This window comes from Macaca fascicularis, chromosome 20, assembly GCF_037993035.2.
Source record: "Macaca fascicularis isolate 582-1 chromosome 20, T2T-MFA8v1.1".
NCBI lineage: Eukaryota > Metazoa > Chordata > Mammalia > Primates > Cercopithecidae > Macaca > Macaca fascicularis.
In genome coordinates, this window is record NC_088394.1 from 8,105,012 (window position 1) to 8,121,818 (window position 16,807).

The window sequence follows — 16,807 nt, forward strand, 5'->3', positions numbered from 1 at the left end:
TTAAATATATTTTTTTCTCTCCTTTTCTTTCTTTCTTTTTTTAAAAATACGGATCTTTGGCCATGGGGGACCCCATGCTGAGTGTCTACCCTCTCTGACTTACACAGAGGAAGCTTCAGTGTAATAGAAATAAATGCTGCATTTTCTCTGTTTATAACATGTCACTTGGGCAAAGTGGTACCAGCATCTCTTTGGTAAAGCTGAAATGCGGATTTCTCAGAAATGTCTTGTTTTCAGTTAATGATATTTTCTGCTTTTCACCAGGTGGTCTCTTTGGGGGTTTACTCTCGAATTCATTTCTCTGTGCGTAAGCCAGGCTTTCTGTTACTCATTTATTCAGCAGGCATTTACTGAGTCCTCACCACACTCGGGCCTGAGCATAGCGTCCAGGTTGCAGTGGCCACAGAATCCAGCCCCGTCCTATTGGTGCTTGCTGGTTTTGGGATAAAGGGACAGGCCGATACTATGTTATAGCCAGGGCCACATTAGACATCAAAATAAAATGTGATGGGAATAGAGAGGAGGGATGGCCTGGCATGGAGGTGAGCTGGGGGCATCAGGCTATCTGTGGTCACATCATGCTCTGAACTAGTAGACCAGGCATAATGTGCGACGTAAGCTGGCCCTGATGTTACCTGACCTGAATGAGTGCTTCTCTGGGAAGAGGTGAGTTCCTCTTTCTCTTATGTGAAATCCCACAAGGAAAGGCAACTTCCAGAAATGGCCAAGCTTTCTATCCCTGAGGAACCAGCCCTCAAGGACTCATGAGGGCTGAAAGGGAAATTGATCACTGGCTCATTATGGTCCTGATCAGGTATGAGCTTTGAGAACACAGTGGGCCTGGTAAAAACATGGCAGCCCAGGTGGCCACATCAGCAGATGTTGCATTCACTGACTCCAGGCCTGGTGCCACATCAACTGCTCTGAGGGTGTTTGGTTCCCTCTACAACTGGATCTGTATTCAAAACAGATTGTGCCTGCTATGGAAAGAGAGCCAGCTTCTGAATCCTGGCTCTGAGTTTGACTTCACTGACCACAGAGTTTTGGTAATTTTGCAAACGCAAAGGAAAACATGATATACACCTTGACTGAATTCAGTTGTTCTCCTCATCCATCCAGCCTTGGCTTCATTGCAAAATGAGTAAACCTGTGTTTCAGAGGACTTAGGTAACTTCCCCAGCTTCACTTAGATCTGGGTGTTCTGCCTTCCAGAATAGAGACCTTCTTCTCCCTCCACAGATCCTAAGACTATTAAGAGTAGGTCATCCCCAAACTGTTGGTTAAGAAAGACCTGCACAGTATCTGCACAATGTCCAAGGGATCCCCAGGGTCACCTCACCTTTGTCCAAAGAGAGTAATAAGGTGCTGGTAGCTAAGAGGTAGGCCCATGTGCCTTTGCCATTGGATCCTGTGACAGGGAGTCCACGTGGAGATCATCATGCAATAAAGGCCACTATGGCTATAGTCCAGGGACAAGCTTGAGTGACATCTCAGTGGGGCAGCTACTTTCAGAGAACCCTTTCCACATAAGAACAGAGTGGCTGGAGCAGTCAGCCGGCATCCTAGCGCATATTTCTCAACAGGGGCCCTGCTGACGTTTTTGACAAGATTGATTGTTCATCGATACGTGTTTTATCCATTGTAGAATGTTTGGCAAAATCCCTGGTCTCTCCCCACTAGACACCAGTAACACCCTTTCGTCCTGGAGTCACAACATGGTCTAATATCTCCTGGGGTGCAAAATCGCCCTCTGCTTGAGAACCACTACCCTATGGCCATATTTGTACTCACTAAAGAAAGAGTACGTAATGGCAGTTACTCTGGGCCTCTTGAATCAGTTGCCTGTGATTTTTTTTGCTTTCCTTTTTTCTTTCTTTCTTTTCTTTTGTTTTATTTTATTTTATTATTATTATTATTGTTATTTATTTATTTTTATTTTTTGAGACAGGGTGAGTCTCCTTCACCCAGGCTGAAGTGCAGTGGCATGATCTTGGCTCACTGCAACCTCCGCCTCCTGGATTCAAGCAATTCTCCTGCCTCAGCCTCCTGAATAGCTGGGATTACAGGTGTGTGTCACCATGCCTGGCTAATTTTTATATTGTTAGTAGAGATGGAGTTTCACTGTGTTGGCCAAGCTGGTCTCAAACTCCTGACCTTAAGTGATCTGACTGTCCCAGCCTCCCAAAGTATTGGGACTACAGGTGTGAGCCACCGCACCCAGCGCGATTGCATGTGTATTTAATGAGCTTCTGCTTAGGGGGTAGTTTAGCATACACTTGGAGGCAGATGGACTGCTTCCCTTATTGTGTGAGAGCCAGGTGACTTTGCACAAAACACTTGCCTGCTTTGTACTTTAGTCTTTTCTTCTATGAAACACAGATAGTTCTAACACTGTATATCTCTCCCAAGTTTGTAGTGAAAAAGGATTGCACACATACACACACAGAGAGACCATTATGTATGTGTTAACTACTATTCTTATTACCATTTTCTGGGCATGATATCTGGTGTTGGAAGAGAGAGAAAATACACAACATGTTCTTTTCTTCATGGGGTTTCTAGTCTAGATGAGAAGAGAGTGTCCAGACACTGAGAGCAATATGCAAATCAGTCATCATAAACGGAGTGACTGTCAGGAGAGAGTCTATTGAGGGAAACATGGGTTATTTATAGTTTGCTTAAGTTTGAATCCAGGAGACAATCTTGACCTCCTCTCTGCAGACCAAGATAATCTTTCTTTCTCTCTTTTCCTCCCTCCCTTCCTTTCTTTTCTTTTCCTTTTATTTTTCTTTTCTTTTCCTAGAAAAGGTCTTGCTCTGTCACGCAGGCTGGACAGGAGGTCAGTGGCACAATTATAGCTCACTGCAACCTTTACCTCCTGGGCTCCAGCAATCCTCCCACCTTAGCCTCCAGAATAGCTGGGACCACAGGCACGTGCCATCACGCCTGGCTAATTTTTTGTAGAGACAGGGTTTCTCTTTGTTGCCCAAGCTGGTCTCAAACTCCTGACCTCAGGTGATCCACCTACCTCAGCCTCCCAAACTGCTGGGATTACAGGTGCGAGCCACCGCACCTAGCTGACTAAAGCGATTTCTAAAAAGGGGGGACAGAATCCACCACTCACCGCCCGAAACCCATTTTCTTTCCAGCATTTGCTCAGGCTACCAGTCAGAGGAACAAGTAAATGGTGTTTGCAAAGGGGATTTCATTTATTCCTGGATTCCACAGATATTTGCTCACCCCCAACTCATTGCAAGGCACAGGGTCTTAGGAATTCTTTAATTGCAAGGAACAGAAACTCATCCTGTATAAAGATATATCATTATAAGAATTGAAAGGTATTTCACAAAACTCAGTTGCATGAAATATGGGGAAATATATGGATATTAAAAGTTATCAAGCAGACTTTCTGCTGCCTTTTGCTCTTGCACCCTCTCCCTGGAGCCTTCTGCTCTCTTGTCTCTGGTTGATTAAGCATTTTTTTCCTGTTATCGTTCTTTTTTAAAAATATATTTCTATATGTTATTGGGGAACAGGTGGTGTTTGATTACATGAGTAAGTTCTTCAGTGGTGATTTGTGAGATCTGGGTGCACCCATCACCTAAGAGTACACACTGCACCCAATTTATAGTCCTTTACCCCTCACCTCCTTCCCACCTTTTCTCCCTGAGTCCCCAGAGTCCACTGTGTCATTCTTATGCCTTTGCATTCTCATACCTTAGCTCCCACTTATGAGTGAGAACATACGATGTTTGGTTTTCCATTCCTGAGTTACTTCACTTAGAATAATAGTCTCCAATCTCATCCAGGTTGCTGCAAATGCCATTAATTCATTACTTTTTTATGGTTGAATAGTCCATCGTGTGTGTGTGTGTGTGTGTGCGCGTGTGAGCACGTGTGCGTGTGTGTGTATCTCACAGTTTCTTCAATGCACTCATTGATTGATGGGCATTTGGGTTGGTTCCACATTTTTACAATTGTGAATTGTGCTGCTATAAACATGCGTGTGCAAGTATCTTTTTTGTATAATGACTTCTTTTCCTCTGGGTAAATACCCAGTAGTGGGATTGCTGGATCAAATGGTAGTTCTACTTTTAGTTCTTTAAGGAATCTCCACATGGTTTTCCATAGTGGTTGATCAAGCATTTTGACTTTGTATACCTCTCTCTGCTTATCTCTCTCTTTTCATTCATCCCCTAGTGCTTGGTTCAGCTTTCAGTTTTCCATGGCCTTCCTGCCTGGTCCCCTAGTCCACCTCCGCAGTCTCTATACTCCAATCCAGCATTCCTGGGAGGGAGAAGATCTCATTGAACCAACATGGATCAGTGTCCACCATGAGTTCCCACAGCTGGAAAAGTTTAGGGGAGCTCACTAGGCAGATAATGGTGCCTCCTCCATGGTGGAAGGGAGTATGAATTTGCTAAGAAAGTGGTATGGTTGGAGGAAAATGGTTGGCACTTCCATAACAGCTCCCCTCCATGTTGGCCAGTGAAACACCCTTGACGTTCTGTATCTCCATCCCCCAGATCGCCTCTCCCTAAACACCACTCAGCCTCACCCTCCACAGAAGTTGTATCCTTACTCAGTTTTCCTTAATTGGCATCTTCCAAAATAAGACTCTCATATTGTTGCTTCCTAGGGTCACCCAGAGCTTGCCAGAAGTGAGAAAGGATCTCTTCTGGACTTGATCTGGATCATCTCATCAGATCATTGCATCAAAGTCAGGTTTACTGAGGCATAATTTACACACAGTAAAATGTACCCTTTTTTGCACACAGTTCTTCAAGTTTCAGTAAGTGCATGCAGTGATGTAACAATCACCAGCGTCTGCATGATTTGGAGCATATTCATCATTCCAAAAACTTTCCTAGGGCCTGGTTATAGTTAGTCCCCAACTCTAGATCCTGAGAATTGCCAATCTCTTTTCTGTCCCTATAGTATTGGTGTCTCCAGAATGTCTTACAAATGGAATCAGAAGTAGGTAGCCTTTAGGCCTGACTTCTCTCTATGTAATGGATTTGAGATTCGTCCAGGTAGTTGCATCTATCAATAGTTCTTTCTTCCCTTTTGTTGCTGAGTAGCATTCTACAGCATGGATGCACCACAGTTTATTCACTAGTAGAAGGGCAGTTGGGTTGTTTCCAGGTTTTGCTGATTATGAAAAAGTTGCTGTAAGCATTTATGTACAGGTAATTCTGTATAATAATTCTTGGTTCTCCTGGGTAAATTCCTAGGAGTGGTGTTGCTGGATTGAGAAGTATGTTTATGTTTAACTTTATTCATTCATTCATTTAAGATACAGACTCCTGCTCTGTATCCCAGGCTGGAGTGCATGGGCACTATCACAGCTCACTGCAGCCTTGAAATCTTGGGCTCAAGCGATACTCCCACCTCAGCCTCCTGAGTAGCTGGGACTACAGACACTCGCCACCACGCCTAGTTAATTTTTTAACTTCTTGTAGAGATGAGGTCCTGCTATATTGCCCAGATTGATCTCAATCTCTTGGACTCAAGCAGTCCTCCCACCTCAGCCTCCCAAAGTGCTGGGATGACAGGCATGAGCCCCCACCCCTGGCCCTTTTAAACTCATAAAGATGTTTTTTAAGGGAGGCTGAGGACAGAATAGTATTTTGGGTGTTTAATCCTGGATCTGATACTTCCTAGTTCTGCGACCTCACAGTTTCTCTGTGCCTTACTGGATTGCAGCAGAATCAATGGCAAAATAATAACTCCTGCACAAGTTCAGGGCGGTCACTGGCTGGGTGTTAGAGCTTTAAGATGGCCCCTCATCTTTTGGCCACTGCCTTCTTGTACTGAATGTTCCTTCTCTATTGCCTGAGCACGCACACCATTTCTTACATCCCTGCCACACACAGTTTCCTTTTCTGGAACATTTTCCCACCCACCTTTCTCCTCGCCAACGCCTCATCCCTCAGTTGCCCAATGAAATGCCGCCTCTTCAGAAAAGCCTTCCCTCACCCTCAGTCTCAATCCAGCCCTTTGCTATCTATAGATTCCTTACTTTTTTCTTTTCTTTTTTTTTTTTTTTTTTTTTTTTTTTTTTAGCAACCTGTTCTTTTTCTTTATAGCATTTACCACAATGGGCCTCAGAAAATTAACTGTATAACTTGATTTTTAATTGGAATTTTTATTGAGATAATTGCAGATTCACATGCAGCTGTAAGGAATAATACAGAGAGTTCCAATGTACCCTTTACACACTTTTCCCCAGTGGTAACATTTGGCAAAATTAAAGTACAGTGATCACATCTAGGATATTGATGTTGGTACAACCCACTGATTTTATTCAAATTTCCCCAATTTTACATGCATTAATGTGTGTGTGTGTGTGTGTGTGTGTGTGTGTGTGTGTGTGTGGAGTGGTGGTAGTTGTATTTGTTTTTCTACAATTTTATCGCACATGTAGGTTTGTGCATCCAACACCACAGTCAGGATAACAAACATTTCCATCACCACTGGATCCCTTCTGTTTTTCTTTTTACAATCACCTCTGCCCCCACTACCAATTCCTAATTTCTGGCAAACACTAATCTCTCCATTTAAAAGCTTGGACATTTCAATAAACGGACCCATATAGTACCTGACTTTTAGGGGTTGACGTTTTTTGATCAGCATAATTTTCTGGAGACTCATTGGAGCTGCTGTGTGTATAAACACCTTATTCCTTTTCATTGCTGTATAGTATTCCATGGTATGTATGTACCACAATTTGTTTAACCATTCATCTATTAATGGATATCTGGACTAATTCCTGATTTTAGCTCTTATAAATAAAACTATTACAAATCTTCAAGTGCAGATTTTTGTATGAACACAAGATTCCGTTTCTCTGAGATAAGGGCTCAAGAATGAACATGCTGGGACATGAGTTTTATAAGAAACTAATTGATTTTTAAAGTGTGTCTCTGCTGATAGACTTTAAGTTCCCTCCGGGTAAGTAGACTGAGTTTTGTTTGTTTGTCTGCTTGTTTGTATCTTTAATCAGTGTACTGGGAGCGCTATACAATTCTTAGAACATAATTTACCACTCTATAAATACTTATAGATGATTTAAATAAGGAACGAATGAGTGAATGCATGAGTACCAATGCTGGCATAGGGATTAAATGAAATAATGTATGTAAATCATGTTCAGAATGATTTACATGGAGTAAGTTCTAATAGGTAAACAGTTTTAGCACCATCGCCATTATAAGATATGATTTTGGTTGCGGGTGACATGAGGAAACTTTCACATCCTTCCATCTTCAGCATCGTATAAACATCACGTGGTTTCACAGGATTCCAAGGGTCTGGGTTCTTGCCACTTTATTTCTTTAAATAAAAGCCTATCTTGTGAAAATGCTCAAAAGTGTCAGAGTGGGAAGTTGGGTTTCTTTTCTTCTCTTTTCTTTCTTTCTTATTTATTTATTTTTTGAGATGGAGTCTTGCTCTGTTGCCAGGCTGGAGTGCAGTGCCATCTCAGCTCACTGCAGCCTCCGTCTCCCGGGTTCAAGTAATTGTCCCCGCCTCAGCCTCCTGAATAGCTGGGATTTCAGGCGCCCACCACCATGCCTGGCTAATTTTCGTGGGTTTTTTTTCCTTTTTTTCTTTTCTTTTCTTTTTTTTCTTTTCTGTTTTTTTTTTTTTTTTTTTTTTTTTTGAGAAGGGGTCTCACTCTGTCACCCAGGCTGGAGTACAGTAGAATGATCTCGGCTCACTGCAAGCTCCACCTCCCGGGTTCATGCCATTCTCCCACCTTAGCCTCCTGAGTAGCTGGGACTACAGGTGCCCACCACTATACCTGGCTAATTTTGTTTTTGTATTTTTAGTAGAGATGGGGTTTAGCCACGTTGGCCAGGCTGGTCTTGAACGCCTGACCTCAGGTAGATGATCTACCTGCCTCAGTCTCCCAACGTGCTGGGATTACAGGCGTGAGTTACCATGCCTGGCCCTGCATTTCATACTTTAAAGAAGACACTGCTTAAATAGGTCAGGGTGAAGCTACATAACCACTTTCCTCGTTGAACACGAGTGCAGGCAATGCATGATAGAAACTTTGGGAGCGTAAGGATGTGTGGCACAAAAGAGGTTAAGTTTGTTCCAGGATCCTCATGGTCCCAGAATGTGACATAAATATAGGTGAAGCCAATGGAGTTAGCACAGTACTTAATAGAGAGAGAAAATTAGTGATTCTCATTTGCCCGAGGAAAGTACAGGTCTTCATAATGTCTTGATCTATGTACAAAGAGCTGGTAAAGACAAGCAGTCTTCATAATAAGAATAGAAATGTGGTTTTCCCGACAAAGACGCCACCAGAATGAGGAGCTGTCACACAGGACCTGGAGAGACAAGTAAGAAACTTCTTTGGTGACTATAATTAGGATTCCATGGAGAGCAGCAGTGTGCAGGAACTATGCCAGGGTGCTCTCTTTCTCTTTCTAGAATCACCATCAAACTCGCTCTAAAGGGCCAGGACAGCGAGCAGGTGCAAGCTGGTCCTTGGTGGACCAAGTCCTCTAAAGGGCCAGGACAGCGAGCAGGTGCAAGCTGATCCTTGGTGGACCAAGTCCTCTAAAGGGTCAGGACAGCGAGCAGGTGCAAGCTGGTTCTTGGTGGACCAAGTCCTCTAAAGGGCCAGGACAGCAAGCAGGTGCAAGCTGGTCCTTGGTGGACCAAGTCCTCTAAAGGGCTAGGATAGCGAGCAGGTGCAAGCTGATCCTTGGTGGACCAAGTCCTCGCAAGCTGGTCCTTGGTGGACCAAGTCCTCTAAAGGGTCAGGACAGCGAGCAGGTGCAAGCTGATCCTTGGTGGACCAAGTCCTCTAAAGGGCCAGGACAGCGAGCAGGTGCAAGCTGGTCCTTGGTGGACCAAGTCCTCTAAAGGGCCAGGACAGCGAGCAGGTGCAAGCTGGTCCTTGGTGGACCAAGTCCTCTAAAGGGCCAGGACAGCGAGCAGGTGCAAGCTGGTCCTTGGTGGACCAAGTCCTCTAAAGGGCCAGGACAGCGAGCAGGTGCAAGCTGGTCCTTGGTGGACCAAGTCCTCTAAAGGGCCAGGACAGCGAGCAGGTGCAAGCTGGTCCTTGGTGGACCAAGTCCTCTAAAGGGCCAGGACAGCGAGCAGGTGCAAGCTGATCCTTGGTGGACCAAGTCCTTGTTCCCCACAGGCCATGGTGAGGCTCTGACCTGGGGTATAATAGGCAAGAACTGTTTTCAGTCTGTGACTTGGGCTACTTAAATGGAAGAAGAGAAAACCTTTTATTTTTCCTTATAATGAAAGTACTTCATGTTCATTATTAAAAACTTGGATTGACTGACAATTTTTAAAAATGATAAAAGTCACCTCTCATTCCAACACCACATTCGAGTGTTTCCTCAAAGCTTTGGAAATATCTATGTAGATCTATAGGTTTAGATTTAGAAAGAGATAAATTTACAAGTGGAGAATACAAATTATTTTATGATAGAGTTTACATATATGGGGTATTACCCTATAAGTATGGATTTGCATATTACCTTCCCCCACCCATTTCATATGCATTTTTCTGCTTCTTAAGCTGTTTTCCCCTATGTATATTTTCAAAATACACATAGTTTATGAGGATGTAGCCCAGTGAAATGAGTGGTAGACTAGTTGTATGTATGGCTGTTGAACGAAAAATCTAAACCAATCCCGTGTGTATATGCTGGCCGAGATCTGTTTTCTTCAAGTTCTGTGGAAGAAAAGGAGCAGAACAGTAACTAAACAGAACAGTAACTAAAGGGTCTCCTTTAGACAGTGGATCAAGGCCTGAGCTTTTTCTACCTTCACCATGGTTTCTATATAACAGGGAAATCCTAGGGTGGTTTAAGATACCCACAAGCGCCCTGGGGAGGCGACACCTACCTGAACCATAGTTTGGGATCCTGTAATTCAATTTAATTTCTGGAGAAAGAACCCACTCTCAGAGAACTCGCACACCAATTGTTCAACTTTCAGACGTTCTACTTCGAAATCCATTTTAAGGAATGCCTCATGCAATAAAGTAGAATGTGAGAAAATCACACTCACCTGAGTTAGGGCCTCAGGGTATACATTTAAATAAGCTACTTATTCTTCTTCACCCTCAGCTTCCTCAACTGTGAAATGGGAGGAGTCATATCACCTTGCTTATCGGATTTCTGGGAAGATGAAATAAAGTAATGAATGTAAAACCCTTGGCATAGTATCTAACACACAGTAAATGCTAGGTAATTCTTAACTTTGCTATTACTGGCCGGAGCACAGTGGCTCACACCTGTAATCCCAGTACTTTGGGAGGTTGAGCTGGGCAGGTCACTTGAGATCAGGAGTTCGAGATCAGTCCGGCCAGCATGGCGAAGCCCCGTCTCTACCAAAAGTACTAAAAGTAGCCTGGCGTGATGGCACTTGCCAATAATCCCAGCTACATTGGAGGCTGAGGCAGGAGAATCACTTGAACCCAGGAGATGGAGGTTGCTGTGAGCTGAGGTTGTGTGACAGAGCAAGAGTGCATCTCAAAAAAACAAAAAAACAACAAAACAAAACTTTGCTGTTACTTTTTACAGCATTTCATGGACTTGTGTGTGCATCTCGATAGGACATTGGCCATGCAGGGGAACAACATTGGAATGGTTTGTCTGGTGAGAGGCAGGGGTTGGAGAAAAGAGAGTCACAGCCTGCTGAGAATCTGAGTGATATTAAAGGAAGTATAGGCGCCCTGGAGGTTAGTGTTTTCACTAAAGAGATCATAAATTATTAACATCCCACAGAGTTACCCAGAAGAACACTCATGCCAGATCCTGCCTGCTGTATAAGAGAGCCTCTTTAGAGATGTCTGTGGCTCAGTTATGAAGAAGAAAAAGCAGTCAGGGGGATGATGGGTATTACAATTGCTTCCTTAGTGGAAACACTAGAGTTGAGGGAGAAAGCAGGATTGGAAGTAGCAACGGGCTCTCCTTAGAAAGCTTAAAGAGATGGCTCCCTTTGTTTCTAGCCTAAAAGAACAGGTCTGGCTGTCTTCCACAAAAGTCAATGTACGTTGCTTTATTTTTGTGTTTATAATCAACAATAGCCAGATTATCATTACCAGTACCAACATTACTGCCACCATTATCATCATCACCATCACCATCATCATTACCATCATCATCAACAATATCATCACCATTCACCACTATTATGATTATCATCCTCATCATCATTATTACAATCACCTTCATCATCATCACCATCATTATGATAATCATGATCATCATGATTATCAGTGCCATCATTATTACCATCACTTTCATCATAGTCATCACCATCATCATGATCATGATCATCACCAGCATCATCACCACCACCACCACCATCATTACCACAATTATCCTTGAAGCTGATATGTATTATGCACTTACTAGGTGCTAACTGGTTGCACTAAGAAATTTAGTGTGTTATTCCATGCTATCAAATTTAGTCTTGTGAGATAAAAATATTCGTGCTTTTCCCATTTATAAATAAGGACCCAAGACTCAGGAAGTTTTAAATAACTTGCCAAAAGCCACTTAGCTAGTATGCTATAGTTCAAAGATTCAGAACCAGGAGGTCTGCCTCCCCAGTCCTTATCGTCATCCATTTCGTTATCAAGAAGGAGGGCAAGGTTAGGATAAACTCTGTGGCCCCAGAACAAGCTCTTTTAATTCTTATTATTTTTCTTCATGGGCGAGTAAACCTATAATCTGTGCTTCCCAGGGTTATATGGCAAACCAATGTTTCTCAAATACATACATACATTTACACCAGTAGAAACCATTTTAGAAATAAATGTTACAGGAAACTCCGTTTATAAGAGAGATAAAAGGAGCAGGATAAAAGATGCATTTTATGACTTCAAATATGAAACATGTATCATAAAGGCAATTAGTGAGAAAATGAGGCTATTTTGATGAACACCAATATTTGAAATTTGGAGTATGGATAGCTAATATTGTTTTCAATTAGCCTCATAATCCAATTCATTTCAGTATTTTAATTTGTTGCATGCTATTGAAAAGATGCTGGTTCACACACTGATACTGAGATGCAAAAAGTAATTTTTTTAACCAGGTGACCTTAGACTGTCTTGTTAATCTGGAATGTAAGCTCCATGTCCTGTCTTAGTTGACCACTGAGTCTCCGAGACCAGCACCGTTCTTGGCACAGACACTATTTTCAAAAGGTAGCTGATGATTGAATAAATGTATTAACCAACTAGTAAATTAAATGACTCTCAGAAACATGCAAATGGAAGACGACTAATATTTTCATTTTAAATTTTTCTCATTCACTTAACTAATATTTAACAAGCATCCACTACAGTAAGCCAAGTGCTATTCTAAGGTGATGGGGATGCAACATTATGGGGGTAAAAATATAGTTCTCATGGGATATGTGCATGCCCTTGTGTACAGGACGGGAGTGTGGAGGATAGACAGAAAATAGACGAGGAAGTCACTATTAATGCTGGCTCTAACATTTAGACAGCTTACCTCAGCCTTCTGAGTCTCAGCATGCTTGTGGGTAATGTAGTATTATCGGTATGTACCCAGCAATACCCCTGTGAAGAATAAATAGAAACACACAGAGGTGCTATCATCCTCGCCTCCATCTCAATATTGCAAAACATACAAGGATGCACATTTCATCCTGTGATTATTCATTTAACTAGGCACTGGGCATTCTGGGATTTGTACATTCATATCATTAAAGCAGTTTCAGCCAAAGAACATATATTTGGAGATGTTTTAACATGCTCTGGGCATAAATGATTATAGCCCTAGGTTCAAGGTGACCAGAATCTGGACAGAGGGAGATGTGTAGAAGAAGTACCAGTTACATTGCAAGGTAAGATATGCAGAACCAGGTTAAAGTGTTGAATAATGTGCCCTAACCAGTGGAAGGGGTCATTGATGCCTTTTGAACAGAAGATTGACATCCTTAGTTTTGGGTATTTAAAATTCCTCTGTGGCACCAATGTGAAGTATGAGTTGGGAAGAGCTGAGACTAAGAGCAAAGGAACTTAGGTAAGTATAGCTTTTTCCCCCATTTTCTAAACATCTAGGCCAAACAAAATAATGTGATGTAGTAGTATAGCAGCAATGGAAAATTAAGACAGCCTTAATAGTTGGGAGATGGAAGAGTTAAAAATGATATAATCTGGGAACCAATTGACTCTTCAGAGCAGCAAAGGAAGATGTGAAGGGCAAATGTTGAGCTTTCAAGGTTAAGTAAATGGAAGGGAGGTGCTTCCATTAACAAACAGGTAAGTCAATAGAGGAAGAGCAGCATGTGCAGATGCATTTGTTTGGGGGAAGGTTAAAATAGCAGCAAGGATAGGACCTTGGCACTGAGACATGCAGGAGGCTGTCTGAAGTTCATGATGATTCCTGACATGCAGCCTGTGAGCAGAGGTCGAGGCTGGGGATGCGATAATGATTTGTCTGGATTCTGCAGAGAGTCTGATGCAATGGCTTTCAATCATTACTGCATATCCTTCACAAGTGTGTGAAGAGTATCATAGCCATTACTATATTACTATATTACTATGTATGTGTATATATAATATATATAATATATATAAAACACATGTTATATATTATATGTGTTACATATATTATATATGTTTTTATACATTATATATTTTATATTATATATGTTATATATAATATTATCGGCTATATAATGTATTACATAGTATATATGATATATGTTATATATTATATGTTGTGTATGTTATATGTATTATATATTATGTATTACATGTTGTCTATGTTGTATATGTTATATATAACATATAACATATATAATAATCCTGATATATATAATATATATTATATATATATCAGAAGTGGGTTGTACAAGGTGATGACGATTAGCGTATAGGAGGTAAGACACCTAATGAGCCACAGAGTGATGTCAAGCAAGATTTTTTTGTCTGTGAGGCATGTGAGAACGCTGCAATACATGTGCATAAGAAAGTCCAGCCACGGACGTATATAATCTTTTTCTTATATGCCACTCTACTGAAATAGTCTTGAATTATTTTATCTGACACCAGGTGAAGGAAATGCTATATTTTCATCGGTGAGCACAATAGGTCTTCTAATGGAGAGTACAGGTTTGGTTTGGGAAGATGGTTTGATGCAAAGCTGGATGAGAGATGATCCCCTCAAAGACACAGAAACAACTGTTGCCAAGCTTTTAAGGAGAGGGAAGCAGAGAATGAAGGAGTGAGGATGAGAATTTGTTCTCTGGCTCTCAAAAAGAAAAAAGGGAAGAGGAAAAGGAAGTAAGGCAGAGAAAGTCTGGAACCAAGAGAGTAATCAAAGTCGAGGGCACTAGAATAGCCAAATGTCATTTTCAAGGATGTGATACATACAGTTGACCCTCCATGTCCTAGGGTTCTGCATCCATAGATTCAGCCAACTGCAGATCAAAAATATTCAGAAAAAAATTGTGTCTGTGCTAAACATGTGCAAACATTTTTTTCCTTGTCATTATTCCCTAAAGAATGCATTGAAACAACTATTAACATGGAATTGCATTGTATTAGTAAACCTAGAGATGATTTAAAGTATACAGTAGGATATGTGTCGGTTACAAGCAAATACTAAACATCTGTAGATTTTGGTATCCTTGGAAGGTTCCAGAACCAATCACCCATGGATAGTGAACGATGACTCTACAGATCCTTATCTGTGTTTTTGAAATGAGAATCACATCTTCCATTCTCTCTGCCACCATCTTCATGTTTACTCATACATGCATCATTTAGTGGATGTTTTGCAGAATCGGTTAATTAGTTTCAGGTATGGGTCTTTGTAATGGAACCCAGAGACAGGGAATATAAGAACCTGGACTCTCAGGCCTGATGAGGTTGTGAGAATATGAACTGCCTGTAATTGTGAATTACAATTTGGGGACTAAGACTTGGAATCCTAGAGACTGTCTGTTTGCTGAGGTGAGATTTTGAGAGCCAGGAAGCTTTTCTACCCAATACCCAATACATTCCCAATGTAACCTTGTAAGTTTTGCAGATAAACCTAGTTTTGTATGATTCCTTACATCCTTCCTAGCTCACCTACAACAATCATCAGACTTTGAGGGTATTCAATGATGCCAGGGACTAAGAATTCCTGGGGTGTCTTTGACCTGTGTTCCAGGACGGGACCTTGGGAAGGTAGAGGTCAAGGTGGGTTAATCCAGAACTGGAGGTGTTAGAGGTGAAGTCACTTCTAGTAAGAAATGCTTAATGACAACTCATCTTTTACTTTAAAGATAAAATTTCTGAGCATTTCTGGGGTCAAAGAACCTTGCAGCCAAGCTCATGAAAGAGGAAACATAGAATCTTCTGCAGGCTTTGTTTGCCTTCAGATTTGCTTGAGTTTCATCCAGAAGTCGAAACACAGAGAGTGGGTGGGGTGGAGGGTTCCCAAAGTAGACCTTCCCACCCACTTGTTCATTAGGAGAAATCACCACTTAGCTGTTTTTGTCTCTGCCGCCTACCCTCCCTTGTCCCACGCACTTACATTCAGTCCTGTGCACTGGAAACAGACTCCCACCCTCTCAAGCGCCAAACGCTGCACCTTCTCTTTGCATCACCTCCTGGAATTGATTGTTTCAGGAAAGCTGCTGTAGGAATTGAAGTTATTTGCTTGCTCTGTATACCTTTTAATTTGGGGTTCTGCCTAGTGTGTCTCAGGTCTCTTTTGACATATGTCAGTTGGCTGCTCTGATAGAACATTGTCTCCATAACTTGTCACTTTTGCCAGGAATGATGATAGGAAAGCGTTGGCAAGAAAAAAAAGACTGAAGCAGAATCATTTCTTTTGAAAAGCTTAGGGTAAGCTGTGGATAGGGTGGGACTTACCCTTGCTGTAACTGAGTAAGGACAAGAAAGCTAGGAAAAATTCGTATGATAAAATTAGGTGACTGGGGTCAGTGATATATTTCTGGAAAATGAAAGCTTGAACATAAATTGGCATGGAGTAGTTCTTCACAGAAGTGCTTGCTAGGTTTAGATATTGTAAAAAATGATGAATATGATGATGATGATGACAATGGTGATTTTGTAAGCAGCATCTCTACTGCTGTTTGTATAGCATGATTTAAAAGGATACTTTCTCACTTTGTTCAATAGACCTGAAAATTCTGTTTTCCATCTCTTATTAGAAGGATAAGATATATACTTCTTCCCTCAGTTTCTTCTTATGTAAACTGGAACTATAAAAATCATCTACCTTGCAGGATTTTGTGAAGATCAGAAAAAAATTAATTACCATCTGGCCAGAAGTAATTTTCTAACATGTATTACCCTTGTCAGTCTTCACAAAATAGTGAAGGACTTGACCTGATATTGTGTGAGATACAGTTGGTGAAGAATTTAGTTGACAAGGGCTAATGTGCAAGCTTGCATTCATTCATTTGATTCATTAGCAAGGTTAAATAAATTGTGTACTCAGAAGACCAGGGCAGAAAGGCGATGTCTATGATGTCTATACATTTTCGTATAGTGCCATGTCATTTAAAAAAACTTTTCAAAAAGAAAATTGTATCTGAAGTTAGTCCTTCCATAAATGTATTGACTTTGTTGGTCTTGTTTGTGTAATTTTTTTGCAAAGGAGGAGGAATGGTGATTTCATCAACTGGTCAGGGGCTGAAAATAAAAATACCTCATAATAATAGTTGCTATATATTGAGTGGTTGCTAGATAATGGGCACCATTTTTGTGACTTGTATATATTACATGATTTTATCTTTCAACAATTTAGGAAGGAAAAGTATCATT

The 16,807-nt window shown here is 41.4% G+C and overlaps 1 protein-coding gene across 1 annotated transcript in view; it reads left to right on the forward strand.

The window, feature by feature from the left end:
- RBFOX1 (RNA binding fox-1 homolog 1) overlaps positions 1 to 16,807 on the forward strand; it is a 2,485,336-nt gene that overhangs the window by 2,052,890 nt on the left and 415,639 nt on the right.